This window comes from Jaculus jaculus, chromosome 9 (genome assembly GCF_020740685.1).
Source record: "Jaculus jaculus isolate mJacJac1 chromosome 9, mJacJac1.mat.Y.cur, whole genome shotgun sequence".
Taxonomy (NCBI): Eukaryota; Metazoa; Chordata; class Mammalia; order Rodentia; family Dipodidae; genus Jaculus; species Jaculus jaculus.
In genome coordinates this window covers 3,388,927-3,403,839 of record NC_059110.1, presented here as the reverse complement: position 1 = coordinate 3,403,839, position 14,913 = coordinate 3,388,927, and the positions used below count along the sequence as shown (strand labels likewise).

Genomic DNA, 14,913 nt, shown 5'->3' with positions numbered 1-14,913 from the left:
GCATGGCATGTCATTTTCAGACCAGAGTGTGCGTGCAATAGGCCACCTGCATTTACAGAACTATTTTCCCCTTTGGGCTGATTTAGAAACGTGTCACCTTTGCTCCTTTGAACTTTGCACTGTGTGAGCTTTGTGATATGAATGCCATGTCTGTCCCCTCCAGGGACTGCTGCGTTCTGGCCAACGGGGATCTGCATGCTCACTTCGTTGAACTCTTCTGCATGGACAGGGCAGGGGCTTGTTCTCCGCAGCGGGGGAGCTCCACTGGTGTTCCCAGTGTCTGGCATGGTGGCTGCTGCCTCTGCTTCCCCGGGAGAGCAAACCCCACACCCCAGACACCTCACAATGCCCGAGAGCAAACACCAGACTAGCAATGAGTTATTACTGAAAAATAAGTTATTTTCTGACAGAAGCATAATAAGTAAGAAGACCTGCCCACTCGCATCCACACAGGCCATCAATCCTGACATGGCACGGGAACTCCAGGTGAATTTGCCCTGCCTGAGAGTGCTGCCGCGTGGCTTCCAGCACGACTGAGCTCCTGGCCTGGCCGCTGACAGGGGCAGGAGAGATGCGCTTGGGGAAGGTGTTCCCTGTCCGCTCTCAGCCTCAGCCGCCCTTGAAACCTACCACATTCCTGTGCGGCAGGGACCCTCAGGGAGTGGCCAGTGACACCCTCTCAGAAGCACCCAGAGCGAGGTTTTTCCTTCCACTGACAAGATGCCAGCAAGCTCCCCAATTTGCTCATGTTGAACTTTTTACTTCCCTGACACTCTGTAGTGATCTGAAAGTTGGTGGAAACCATGGTCTGCAGTCTAACATTTCTGAACTGCTGTCACGATCCTGAGGTTAGGAAACGGCCACGTAGGCCTTCATTCTCAATTCTCACACAGCCTGTTTCTTACTATATCCAGGCACATGCACTACAATTTCTGCAACTTCATAAGCATACTATACACAGGGTTCCTGATGCACTGGGCCAGCGTTCCTCCACTGAGTTGCATTCCCAGCAGAAAGGGGTTTTTTTAACCCCAACATTTTTTGTTTTGTTTTTGCTCCTGCCTATACACAAAATACACACATTTTTATATAAAGCTATTATTCTTTAAATATTTTAATTATTTTATCATATAATACAATTTACTACTAGCATATTTTGTTTTTAAATATACTTTTATTTATTTGTGCATGCATGAAAGTGAGCGAGAGAGAGAGAGAATGGTCAGGCCGGGCTTCTAGCCATTGCAAACAAACTCCAATGTACCAGTAATTTGTGCATCTGGCTCTATATAGGTACTAGGGAATCTAACCCAGGTTGTTAGGCTTTGCAGGCAAGCACCTTAGTCAGTGAGCTATCTCTCTAGCCCCAGTAGCATATTTAAGACCAAATCACTGGCTTTATGTGTGGGAAGGCACCGCCCTCCGGACCACAGGAGGTCAAGGGTCACTCTGAGGCTCACTATCAAGACCCAAACCCTGGGACCAAAGAGGCAACGCCTGAGGGTCCGCTGAGCTTCAAAACCCCCTGTGGGGGCAGCAGGATCACTACTAAGCCCTCCTGTACCCAGCTCACTGCCCGCTTCCCCCACATCATTCCCCTCCTGTCTTTTCCCCTTCTGTAGAAGGTGCTGATCAAACCCCCTCCACACCCCCCTCCACTTCAGTTTGGGTTCAAGGAACCAGACAAGAACAGGACATCTGAGGGGTGGGGGCTCTCATGGAGGGCCACTCAGTAAAGACATTCCAGGATGGGCAGAGCCCCTTTGCAGAGCTGAGTACCTGCTGGTCTTTAGCACATTTGGTCACCTCCCCATGGCCTGGCACCCTCCTCCTCTCCTAATGCCTCCTCATGTTGCCCTCTTATCCCCACATCTGTTTGGCAGAATCACGAACCTACTTGCATCCAGCGATGTCCTAGAGGCCTGCCCTTGACCTGGTGGGAAGTTATGTCGACTGGTTATTGGTTCAAAACCATTTACCAGTGCAAAGACAGGACCTCCATGCTCAAAGGACCACTGAAGCCACCTGTTCCACCATGTTACAGGTGACCTCTGTCCTCAGAAGCCACCAAGGCCATATGCCCTGTACAGATGAGACACTGGTTCAGGTGCAGGTGACAATTGCCCTCCAGCTGTCCTTCCCTGTTCCCCAGTCATGGAAAACTATAGTGGGGGCGGCTCAGTGAGCAAAACTCCTTGCCCTGTCCATGAAAGTATGAGTGTTTGTGCCGAGATCCCCAAACACCACATAAGAAGCAGGGCACGGGGCTGGAGATATTGCTTAGTGGTTAAGGCGCTTGCCTATGACGCCTAAGGACCCAGGTTATAATCCCCAGTACCCATATAAGCCAGATGCACAAGGTGGCACATGTGTCTGCAGTTTGTTTGCAGTGGCTGGAGGCCCTGGTGCATCCATTCTCCCCCCCCCCGTCTCTCCCTCTGTCTCTCTCTCTCTCTCTTTCTATATATATATATATAGATATAGATATAGATATAGATATAGATATAGATATAGATATAGATATAGATATAGATATAGATATAGATATAGATATAGATGTATATACACTTGTATTTATATATATCCCAAGCACTATGGCAGGCGTCTGTAACCCCAGTATGCCTGTGGCAAGAAAAGAGGCAGAGAGACGCTGGTGATCCAGTCAGCGTGACAAACACAGGGGCAAAAACGAAACCCTGCCTCAAAGGAGTTGGAAGGCAAAGGCCAATATCTAAGGTCGTCCTCTGATCTCACACTCATACACACGCACACTAGTAAATCCCACACCATCCCTGCACACCTGCCTGCCACCTGTCCTACAGCAGGAATGCAGGTACTTCCTCACCTCTAAGGCATGCCCCTCCACTTGGTACTACATTCCATCCCTCACCTGATCAAGGACACTCTAGCAACCTGTCCTCCCCCTGAATCACAGTCCTCCATCTCCTGAAGTGCTCCCCACCAGCATGCAAGGAGTCTTCCCACGTAAAGAGCAGAGGCCTCCGGGCCCACTCCCTCCATCGCTTTATCTACCACACTCTCCAAGGCCCCTGTGTGCCCTTCATTCCTCGTTCCACCCCCGCTTCAGAGCTGCATCAATCCCAGAGATCCACACACCTCTGAAGAGGCTCTCCCCTCTGTTTTCACGGACTCAGGTGGAAGAATCTGCAAGTACCTGCAACTGTCAAGCCATCCCTGCTGGTGCAACCTGCTGACAGTGGGATTGCACTGGCGGCCTGATGTCACCTCCTGGAATGAACTCGAGGGCAAATTCTTGGCCACTTTCACTCATCCAAAAGGAATTTCATGAACATGAGTGAGGTCACCATGAGAGATGAGTTGTCCCTGAATGCATCACAAGTTTCACCTCTCCTGTTCATCCAAGTGAAGTCATTAGGGGAAGACTCCAGTAATCATGACGACCGGGCTACACTTAATCACATCCGTGGTAATTCTCTTCACCATTACCCAGAGCAGCAAAGCCACATGCTCACTAATTTTTAAGTCTAATTAAGATTAACTTTTAGACAGTGTGCCCTAGGATGCTACAGAGGCTCACAACATGGAATCACTTTAAGTAAAATTTTACTATCCTCCCTTAGAATGGCTGTTATCCAAACAAGGAAGGGGAAGGAGAAGGAAGGAAGGACAGAGAAGAAAATCAGAGGAAAAGGGGAAGAGAGAGAGAGAGAAGAGAAACAAATGCTTGGGAGGATGCAGGAAAGGGGAGCTCGCATGCTGGTGGTGAGAATGTAAATTCACACATCCATATGGAAAAAATATAAAGGTCCCCAAAACTCAAACAGCATGGCCATGTGGTCTTAGCCACTCCACTGCTGAGTGAGTATCTAAAAGAAATGAAATCAGAAGAGAATGTACTTGGAAGGAAGGGGTCCTGGGGAAGAAGGTTAGGGGAGGGTGGTAAAAGAAAGTAATGAGAGGGGGTGGTGATCAAACTACATCATGTTTATGTACAAAAATTGTCAATAACAAAAAAGAAAAGAAGTGGCAAGTTGAAGAAACATTTGGGCCACCGTGTTCACTGGAACACTATCCAAAATAGTGAAGCCACAGCCAAACCATAGGTCCATCAGCTGATAAACAAAGAAAACATGACGTGTATGCACAATGGACTACTACTAAGGTGTGAGAAATAAAATTGTAATTGCCAGTTTGGTTGAACACACCTATCAGAGGGAGAGAAAGAGAGAACTTGTTGCAAAGAGAAAAATCATGAACTTGTAGTAATTTTCAAAAACATGAATAGAGCATTATGTTAAGTGAAAATGTTAGACGCAGAAAGGTACATATGACATGATCTCACTCAGGTGAAACCTAACAGTTGATCTCATTGACTCCGCAGGAGTACAGTGGGTCCAGAGACCCAGTGGCAAGGAAGGGGAGAGAGGAGGGAAAGCCAAAAGGTCTATCAACACCAAAACCAAGCTGTTTCGTTTTAAGAGCCTCCAACTTCCTACCCGACAAATCTTACTGAGAGAACAAAGGAAATAACCAATAGTCAATGACCAAGGGACTAACTGGTATGGGATAAATCTACATTATGTGTGCACAAAAGCCAGAAGTCAGTGCTAACCCTTCATAAAATAACATCGGAGCTGGTAAGAGCTCTTCCTGACCCAAGGTGAGGACCTGAGTTCAATTTCCAGCACCCACGTAAAAAGCCAAGCATGTTCACACATGCCTATGATCCCAATGTTAAGGAATAGTGCAGATAGGATTGCCGGAGCTCCAGAGTCGAACAGTCTGACTGAGAACTGGCAGCTCCAGGTTAGTATGAGACTCAATCTCAAGGAAATAAGAAAGAAGAGCAATGGAGGACACCTGATGCCCTCCTCTGCCCTCCTGTTACGTGCACAAGGAGCGTGAGCATCAGCACACACAAATGTATGCCATACATATATACATACATACATGCATATGTGCATACATACTACACACAAAATAGCAACAAAGAAGGCAAACACACCTACAAATTCTATAAATTAAAACCAATCACAGGAACTATAGTGTGTCATCACCCATCTGTGTTTTCAAAGGTTAAAACAGAGGTTGTTCATACTGCATTAAAGATGCAGTTAATGTGTTTAGGGAAATAAGATACATAGCTTCACCTCGTCCTATTTCAATCAGCGCAGAATGCAAATAGTAGGTTAATGTAAAAAGATACAAAACCCTTCACACAACTTCTCTCTAATCGTGGAGAAAACTTTTTCTAGATGTGAAACCAACAGCAGAACTACCCAAGAGTACAGCATATCTGAACTACCCTAGAACATACCACACCACATCTACCTCAGAGCACATCACACCACATCTACCTCAGGGCACATCACACCAGATCTACCTCAGAGCACATCACACCAGATCTACCTCAGAGCACATCACACCACATCTACCTCAGAGCACATCACACCACATCTACCTCAGAGCACATCACACCACATCTACCTCAGAGCACATCACACCACATCTACCTCAGAGCACATCACACCACATCTACCTCAGAGCACATCACACCACATCTACCTCAGAGCACATCACACCACATCTACCTCAGAGCACATCACACCACATCTACCTCAGAGCACATCACACCACATCTACCTCAGAGCACATCACACCACATCTACCTCAGAGCACATCACACCACATCTACCTCAGAGCACATCCCACCAGATCTACCTCAGAGCACATCACACCACATCTACCTCAGAGCACATCACACCAGATCTACCTCAGAGCACATCACACCACATCTACCTCAGAGCACATCATACCAGATCTACCTCAGAGCGCATCACACCAGATCTACCTCAGAGCACATCCCACCAGATCTATCTCAGAGCACATCACACCACATCTACCTCAGAGCACATCACACCACATCTACCTCAGAGAACATCCCACCAGATCTACCTCAGAGCACATCACGCCAGATCTACCTCAGAGAACATCACACCAAATCTACCTCAGAGAACATCACACCAGATCTACCTCAGAACACAGCATAGCATATCTACCTCAGAGAACATCCCACCAGATCTACCTCAGAGCACATCACGCCAGATCTACCTCAGAGAACATCCCACCAGATCTACCTCAGACACGATCAGAATTTCCAGTACAAGATGAGTAGTAACAACAAAGGAGTGACTATCATATTCATTCTTTCACCCATAGTATTGTTTGAGCAGAACTGACATACTGGCAAACTTGCCTTAGGCTGCCCTACGGATTCCTGCTAACACGCTGCTTCATGAATTTTCTGGGCTTCCCTCCTTAGGTCATCCCAGAAGTCGCTCTACTCCTTGCCTCTCACTGCTCTCAACTTTCTCAGCTCGGGGCAGTGCTGCCTTGCTTCCCAGTGTGCAAATGCCATGGCCCTTGGAATTAGCAAGCCCTAAATTCCTGCATCTTCACACATACTGCCAGGTCAGAGAGATTCCGAGTCCAGAAGTCTGGGCTGAGCAGGGTGGGGTGACTCGACATGGCACAATGTTCAGGTTGCTGGCCTGGGGAGCACACTTTGAGAACCAAGCCACTTACCAAAAAAGCTTTGCATCGGTTTCCACAGCTGTGAATGACAATGACTGATCCAACACACTGACTGACACCTATTCATTTGAGTTCTGTGTTTTACACTTTCTTTTTTTCATTGGGGGAGGGGGTTCAAGATAGGATCTCACTCTAGCTCAGGCTGACCTTGAATTCACTAAGTAATCTCAGGGTGGCCTTGAACTCATGGTGATTTTCCTACCTCTGCCTCCCGAGTGCTGGGGTTAAAGGCATGCACCACCATGCCCAGCTTACACTTGCCTTTCATCTTTTTACCACAGTCACAAGTCGTCTGAGGGCAGCCACAGAGAAAAGCCACTCCTCCGTCTTGCACAGCCAGGGACATGCAGACAGACAGAAGCCCAGCCTCAGGGTGTAAGGCCAATGCTGCTGATTTTTAAATCTCAAGTAAATTTAATTTCAATTCAACATTTCTACTTGCTAGATATTATGCTAGATTTTTTTTCTAATGTGCACAATCAATAAAGACTGAAATAAACTCGCACTCGGCTTATGTGTTCTTTAGCTGGCGTCCCCTCCTCAGGGAGCTTCTGGAAGGACCAAGTTCACATTTTATTCCCGTTCTCCTGATATACACATGGCAAGGAAGCAATAAATATTTGTTAACTATTATTCTGGATGGCCATCCAGAAGAACACGTCATCCTTGGTCACATTCCAGGAACAACTAGACACCCAAATGGATGCTGCTACAAATGACTATTCAACCTTAGGTCAAATAATCTGGATCACTGTTAAATATCCAGTAAGTTTTAAAGAGGTAGATTGGAAAAATGATATATGATAAACACTATACTACTTATATTTCACAGATGTCTAAGTTTAAAATATGTTGCATAATGTGAAATAAAATTCTAAAGGCTAAAAATAATTGTATCAGTTAACAACTTTCAATAAACATCCATACAACTGGAAAATGGGAGTTTTTACTTAAGGGAAACAAATATTTCCGAAAATCAAATAGTTCACAAATATTTCATTCATTTGAATCAGCAAGTTTTCCTGGATAAGTTTCATGACTGTAAATACATAAATTATTAGTTGGAATGTGATAGACAACAATAAAATGGCTTGTGAAGACAGTCTAGTCAACAACAAGAGATAGACTGTAACCCATAACAGCATGTGTAACAACCTCACTTAATCTTATCAGAATCTTACCCCTTAGGCTGGGGTATTCAGGAGGCACAAGACCCCTTACTAATGAGATAAACTCTCCTGAGGGACAAAGATTCACCATTTTGAAAATATAGACGCGCAGCCAGCAGGACCTATGGAGCACGTCTTTGCAGATACACCAGTTAATGTTATCTCCTTCCTGGTAACCAGATGGTACACTGGAGTTTGTCAGTAATTCATATCATCGCATTCAACACATTTTCTGATTTCCATTACCGTAAACAAATGAACATGGGATATAAAGCTTCTGTGTGATAATGTAATTTAATAGTTGATATAAAATAGTTTCCAGTAAATACACAATAATAATTACAAGGAAAAGAGAGAAGTGTCCAAACTTAGGTTCCATGAGAACCGTTTCAAGAATGTGGGTTTTCCTAATTCATGACATGTGTTAACATATCAATTAGTGTTCTACATATTAAAACCTTTCAGCACTGCATGTGTTGACAAAGTAACTCACAGTGATTAATTCAAAATGCCACCACAACATACACACCAGCACAGACGCCATCCGTTACATATTAAACTGCACAAGTGTAATTTAACCTGGACTTCAGGCTATCAGACAGTAGGTATAGGAGGACATCACTTACATCCTCTTGTTCTGAGTATGAAATAATTAGGTTTCATCTAAATGAAAAGTAATTCCCATTTCTAGCATCATGGAAAGGAGAAAAATGCGTGTTAACTAGAGTTTTTGGATAAGAAAGGAAATTATTTATATATTTTCTGGAAAATACGTTAGGTAGCTGATAGCAGCAATCCTTTCATTACTATTTACCTGAACACTACAAGTATGCCAGTAGAGGCATGTTCTACTATAGAGTGTTGTCTACACAGGAATAATAGAAACTATAGGCCTAAAAGACTAAGGATAGCACCCTGTCTTGATAAATTTTTCAGTACTGTTTGTTGCTCTTTGGAGAGCCAAATAGCATTCCTTTAGAAAGCTAATATTACAGCCACACTGGGGACTTTTCTTATTAATACTAACTTTATTTAATTTTTACAATATTTTTTAAAATCTTTTTTTCATGTTATTTTACTTGCAAGCAGAGAGAGAGAAAGAGACAGAAAAAGGAGAGAGAATGGAAGCACCAAGACTTCTAACCACTGCAAACAAACTCCAGACGCATGTGTTACTTTGTGCATCTGGCTTTACACGGGTACTGGCAAAGTGAACCCAGATCGTTAGGGTTTGCAGGCAAGCACCTTAACTGCTGAGCTATCTCTCTGGTCCATTTACAGTATTTCTATTTACTTGCAAGGAGAGAGACAGAGAGAGGTAGGGAGGGAGGGAGAGAGAAAGAGAGAGAGAGAGAGAAGCAGTGCTGGGACTTCTTGCACTGCAAATGAACTCCAGACACATGTGCCACCTTGTGCATCTGGCTGTACCAGGGCCAGGAAGCCCTGCAAGCAAGCGCCTTTACCCTCTGGGCCACCTCTGGAGCCCTAGCACAAATTTTGCATTAGTATAATAGGGAAGACACTGGTGTGCTCATGCTGATGGCCATGTCTCCATGCATCCTTTCTACCACCACCACCACGTATCTAGTAACCTTGGGCACCAAGAGCCAAAAGAGGATGAGACACTATAGATGAGTCAGGGTCATCTGGATTCCTCCTGCTTATGACCGAAATGCAGGAGTGGCCTTTGGGGTGTAGAACCCTCATAACTTGGGGTGCTTGTTCACGAAGAGCAAAGGCTGCACCTTCTACCCACTGTGTATAATAAACATGACGGTGCTAACTCGTTTAGTGTCCGAGGAAACCAGCTGAACCTGTCACATAGGAATTAACATAAATAAATTGTGTTTAGTGAAATTAAATGTAAGACATAATTATTTCTTCCCAAAGTTTGTTTTATCCAAACAGAGGTTAAAGATGTTTGATAAAACTGATTGAAACCCTCCTTAGAATGTACATTCTGTTGCACGTGTACAAACTCTTCCTGTTTTCTGGGGAACTTTTGACACCTTCTCTCTGAATATAAGTATGTTATAAAAGAAACACATACAATCTCCAATTTCTAAATATCACTTAAAAATTAGTCTACAGGAATTTAGGTTCAAGGTCAATTTCAAGAAGCAATTTACCTCTCAGCTATAGATTTAAAAAAAAATAATCCATGTGAACTGAAAATAATGAAACTAAGCTGTAAACAACCACAAAAGATCCCTGAAATGCAAACCTGAAGACAGGAGGCTGTCTCTTCCCTAAACCCCTCTGCTTGCCTGGTTTCCCGTCCTCCTGTTGGACTTCCTTCACTGGAAAGCACAGACCTGGGCCACGCCCAGTCCACCGCTAGAGCTGGTGCGAAGTACGCTGACAGCTCTTCGGCTAGTTCGACCACGGACACCTCAACACGGCAGTGCTCTCAGCAGCTCAGCACATCACTTGATGATGAAACTCACGGCACCCGGGTGTACAAGCCCAGCTTCTGAATCCAAAACCCTGACTGGATCTTCACGTTAAGCGTGCTCCACAAACAAAGTCAAGGAGTGAGATTACAAGTCACCACACTAGATTGGGGACCACAGAGGGAAAGGGGACTGTGGGGAAGCGGGGCACATTTGTGACACGGAAGTAGAAAGGGCGCTACTGGGAGTTGGAAGGGTACAAGATGGGGTAGGCATGTGGGGGAGGAAGATAAGCCACACCCAATTATATTCGAGAATTCCCCGATGAAACGTAAGAGTGTACACTGATTTAAAGATAAATGCATACACAATGTAATCGAGAAATAAAAACAGCATTCTTAAAGCTGAAACACTTCTGCTGCCTATCACTTGGGGTTGACATACTCAACATGTCCTTCCCTTAAGAACTTTTTCCATGAGTGTGGAAGAGATAAGGCAGGCTTGAAAGAGACCCTGACAGTGACCGTGGGCTCACAAGCACAGTTAACAGTGCCCATGGAGGTTTAGGATCTGACTCTACCCAGCTCATTCACGTTTGCCAAGGCTCCAGCTGTGTGCATGCTGTTCTATGAGGCTTCAAGGACTGCCCACGCCCTGGAGATGCCCTTATAGGCACTGTGGGGTGTCTCGTATCATTGAATATGAAGCACTGGATGCCTTGTCACACTGTCCCTTTCCCTGACACTTTCAACCCCTGCCAAATAAGCATGACTGTACCTCAGTCACCAGTTGTAAGCAGATTCTAAGGGCCCATCCTGGAGGCCCTGGAAGTGACAAGTGCTCTGTGAACAACCATGATTGATTGCTGTACTCCAAATACTTCTATAATTCAAGTGAAATATGCCAGGTGCTCCTGTATTTTAAGGGCTTCATGAGCACCAAACAGCTCTATAGAACGATAAATGAATACTGAAGACTAACTACAACTATCATGAAGGCCCATCGCTTTAAAAGCAAACAGTTAGGTAAATATAATGCAGATTTAAACCAATCCAGGATCCACATGCATGGAAACAGGTAAGATTTATCTCTGTGTAATTCCCCAATCCCACAGCTAAACCACTTTCATGGAAGTGCGTTCATCAGTGGCTTTAACAGCAAAGTATCTACCAATGGAATATGAAGCAGGGCACCCCTATTCAGTCCACCACAGCATTCACCCCTTCCCTTCTGTTGTCCATCAAGTAGCCCGGGTGGCCCGAATCATCCCTAACGTCTTCTCCAATAGCTTCTGCCTGTCCAGGTTTCTTTTCTGGACCCACACAGGGACACTGGAGCAATCCCTGAAGTTCATCCCCAGACCACCACCACCCTGGGAAATAAAAGCTCGTTTCCTCACATAGCCGTCAAAGAAGGGATTTGGAAGGAGAATATAAAAAGTTGAGATGAGTAGTTTTTTTTTTTTTTTTTTTTTTGGTGTTTTTTAATAACAATGAGAAGAAAGAAAAGCTGAGAGGAAGGGGAGGGAAGCCATGTTTGCACATGGTCCTTAGGGACCAGGTAAGGGCATAGGTTCAGAAGACACATTCTCTTGGCAACTCCTTTAAGGAATGGGAAGTGAGGGGCTCTTCAGCCACATGGCAGGATTACAGGCTGCTTTCCACACATCTGCACTGCAAACCACCCAGGACCTACCCGTCTGCCACCCCCACTTTCAGCTTAGCGGCACCCCCGTGGTGCCCTGGCCAGATGGTCACCTAACCCCAGGCAGCAGCTTCATCTGTTTCAAGAATGCATCCCCGCTTTGGTGGGGGAGATCAGAAGAGGAGCAAGGGGTTAGAAAAGGGAGCTGGAGTGACTGAGAAAATATACGACAAACGTGCTGTCCCTTCCACACATTACTCCAGTCATATCACCCTCAACACGTGTATTAATAAATAATTACTTGATTACTATAGAAAGCAGAAATTTGAAAAACAGGGTATGGCACATTTAAAGCATTTATAATAAACGCAAAGTGTTAACTTTTACAATTACACTAAATAGTGGGTAAAATTTTTTGCATTGTACATCCTGGACTCAATCTCATGTTCCACAAATACTAAATACGCTTACACTGTGTAATTACCCTCAGCACGCAGCACGGTGTTTGTGATGCGCCCTCGCTGAGCCCACCCACACACTGGAAGTATCCCACATTTCAGTGTTTCCACATGTTCGAGGCGTGCCAGAGTCAGAAACACAGTGAGTCATGTTCTTGGTCAGCAAGCTATGGTTGATTTGAGAAGAAAATGCCTACCCCATTTCTTTTATTTTTTAACTTTCTCTTACTTATTTGAGAAAGGGGGCAGACAGAAAGAGAAAATGGGCACACCAGGGCATCCAGCCACTGCAAATGAACTCCAAATGCATGTGCTACCTTGTGCATCTGGCTTTAAAGGGTACTAAGGAATCAAACCAGGGCCATCATGTTTTGCAAGCAAGTTCCTTTTTAACTGCTAAGCCATTTCTCCAGCCCCAGTTGCTCTGATTTCTCTTCTCCCACTCAACAGGCACACACACGTGCACACACATGCACACGTATTCACATATATACTTCAAAAATTATTGTTCTTACTTTTAAAAGTATTTCAAATCTCAGTCCTCTTTCTCAGCTTTACCCACTCTTTGTTTATAAAAACTACATAGAAATATAAAAACCTACTAGACAGGGAAAATTATTTGTACTACCAGCACCATAACATTTTAAAATTTTTTTTGGTTTATTTTTATTTATTTATTTGAGAGCGACACAGAAAGAATCAGAGAGAGAGAGGGAGAGAATGGGCGTGCCAGGGTTTCCAGCCACTGTAGACAAATTTCAGATGCATGTGCCCCTTGTGCATCTGGCTAACGTGGGTCCTGGGGAATCGAGCCTCGAACCGGTGTCCTTAGGCTTCACAGGCAAGCACTTAACCGCAAAGCCATCTCTCCAGCCCATAACATTTTTAAAATAATCATTTTGTGTGATAGTTACATAGCATCTTTGTTACACTAACAATATTTCCCTCAAACTGTTATGTTTTGGTTTACATAAAAACCTGCTCATCCTGTTTTGGTTTTCCACTGTTCCTCAATTTCCAGGTCCCTCGCTCTGGTCAGCCCCCTCATGGGGTCCTAACGAGCAGAGACTGGAGGGGGGACCCCTACTCCCACGTGTACCCCTACCTTCTTCTGCCTTCCACGAGGTAGAGCTCTCTGTACTTTCCTTCTCTTGATCTAATACAGCCTCTTTAACGCTTAAAAATGCTCATGTAAAATCAACTGATATTATAAAAATGATATTCAAAACATGAGAAGGCAAGTCTGGCCAAACCTAAATCCATCTAAAATCAAAACAAAAATTATTAAAATTATACTGTAGTATACATTATACTACAGAAGTCAAAAAATATTCAATTTGAGGGAAACATACTTGACCTCAGAAGCTTTTTGAGCCTACCTTTCTCTTTTCATAAATGTAATTAATTCTTAAGCAATCTGGGTTAAAGACAAATCCATGCTTGGGGGTGGAGATGTGGCCCAGTGGCAGGACAGTTACCTAGCATGTGCAGGGCCCGAGTTCTATGCCTGTGACTGCAAAAGTAACAATTAACGTAACAAACACGTTTTAGAGACAGAAAACAGCACCCAAAGGACATAGACATATAAGTGTTCCAGAGGATAGGAATACAAGATGTAACACGGGCCTGCTGTGAGCGCCCCTCACTGCTCAGCAGGCGACGTCAAAGGCACCCTGGGTTTACATGGGAAGGTCCATGCTGAGGGGCATTCCGCTGGCCTTTATGTGATGACTAACCATTGCTAATCACTGCTGCAGTCTGAAGACTGTGAACGGGTGTTAAAAGGCTTGATCCCAGGCTGGCGGTGGTACAGGAAGGTGCCTCAGTCCTTTGGGTGGAAGAGTCTAGTGGGAGGCCACTGGGGGTATGTCCCGAGGTGATCCTCGATGTGACCCCAGTTCCCTCCTCTCAATCTGTCTCTATGTCCTAGCTAATGACGTACTTTTAAAAATGTTTTACTTTTATTTATTTATGTATTCGAGACAGAGAGAGTGGGGGAGAGAATGCGTGTGCCAGGGCCTCCGGCCACTGCAAAAGAATCAAACCTGGGTCTTTTGGCTTTGCAGGCAAGCGCCTTAACTGCTAAGCTATCTTTTCTAGCACATGTTTCTGCCATTGCCAAAAAAACTTTTTTTCTTTATAAGTGAATGCCCTCAGGTATTGCACTGTAGTAACTATTAGCTGACTAATATAATAAGTACTAAATAAATTTCCAACAATTATTTGGCAAGTTTGTTTTTTTAACCCAAGGATCTTTCTCATGTATTTATTTCCCCTTTTCTAGAACAATATTGTTTGTCTTGCTGGGGAGCTACCTCAGTTGGAAAAGCGCGTTCCTTCTAAGCTTGAGGACCTGAGTGCCAACTGCAGTATGTGCATATAATTCTAAAGAGGGTGGGGTGCATTTGAAAGGCCAGCACTGGGGCTGCAGAGACAGGAGGATCCCTGGGGCTCACTGGCTGGCCACTGCAGACTAATTGGTGAGCTCTAAGCCACTGAGAGCCCCTATCTAAACAAAAGGGGGGGATAGGAAAAATGTGGATGCTCCTGAGGAATAGCACTAAAGGTTCCCCTCTGCCCTCTACACACAGGCATGTGCCTGCACATGTGCACACACACACACACACACACACACACACACACACACACACACACAACTACAGGTTACCCTTT

At 44.7% G+C, this 14,913-nt stretch overlaps 1 protein-coding gene across 1 annotated transcript in view; it reads right to left on the bottom strand.

The window, feature by feature from the left end:
• The window catches only part of Pde10a (phosphodiesterase 10A), a 201,710-nt gene that overhangs the window by 79,000 nt on the left and 107,797 nt on the right, over positions 1 to 14,913 (bottom strand).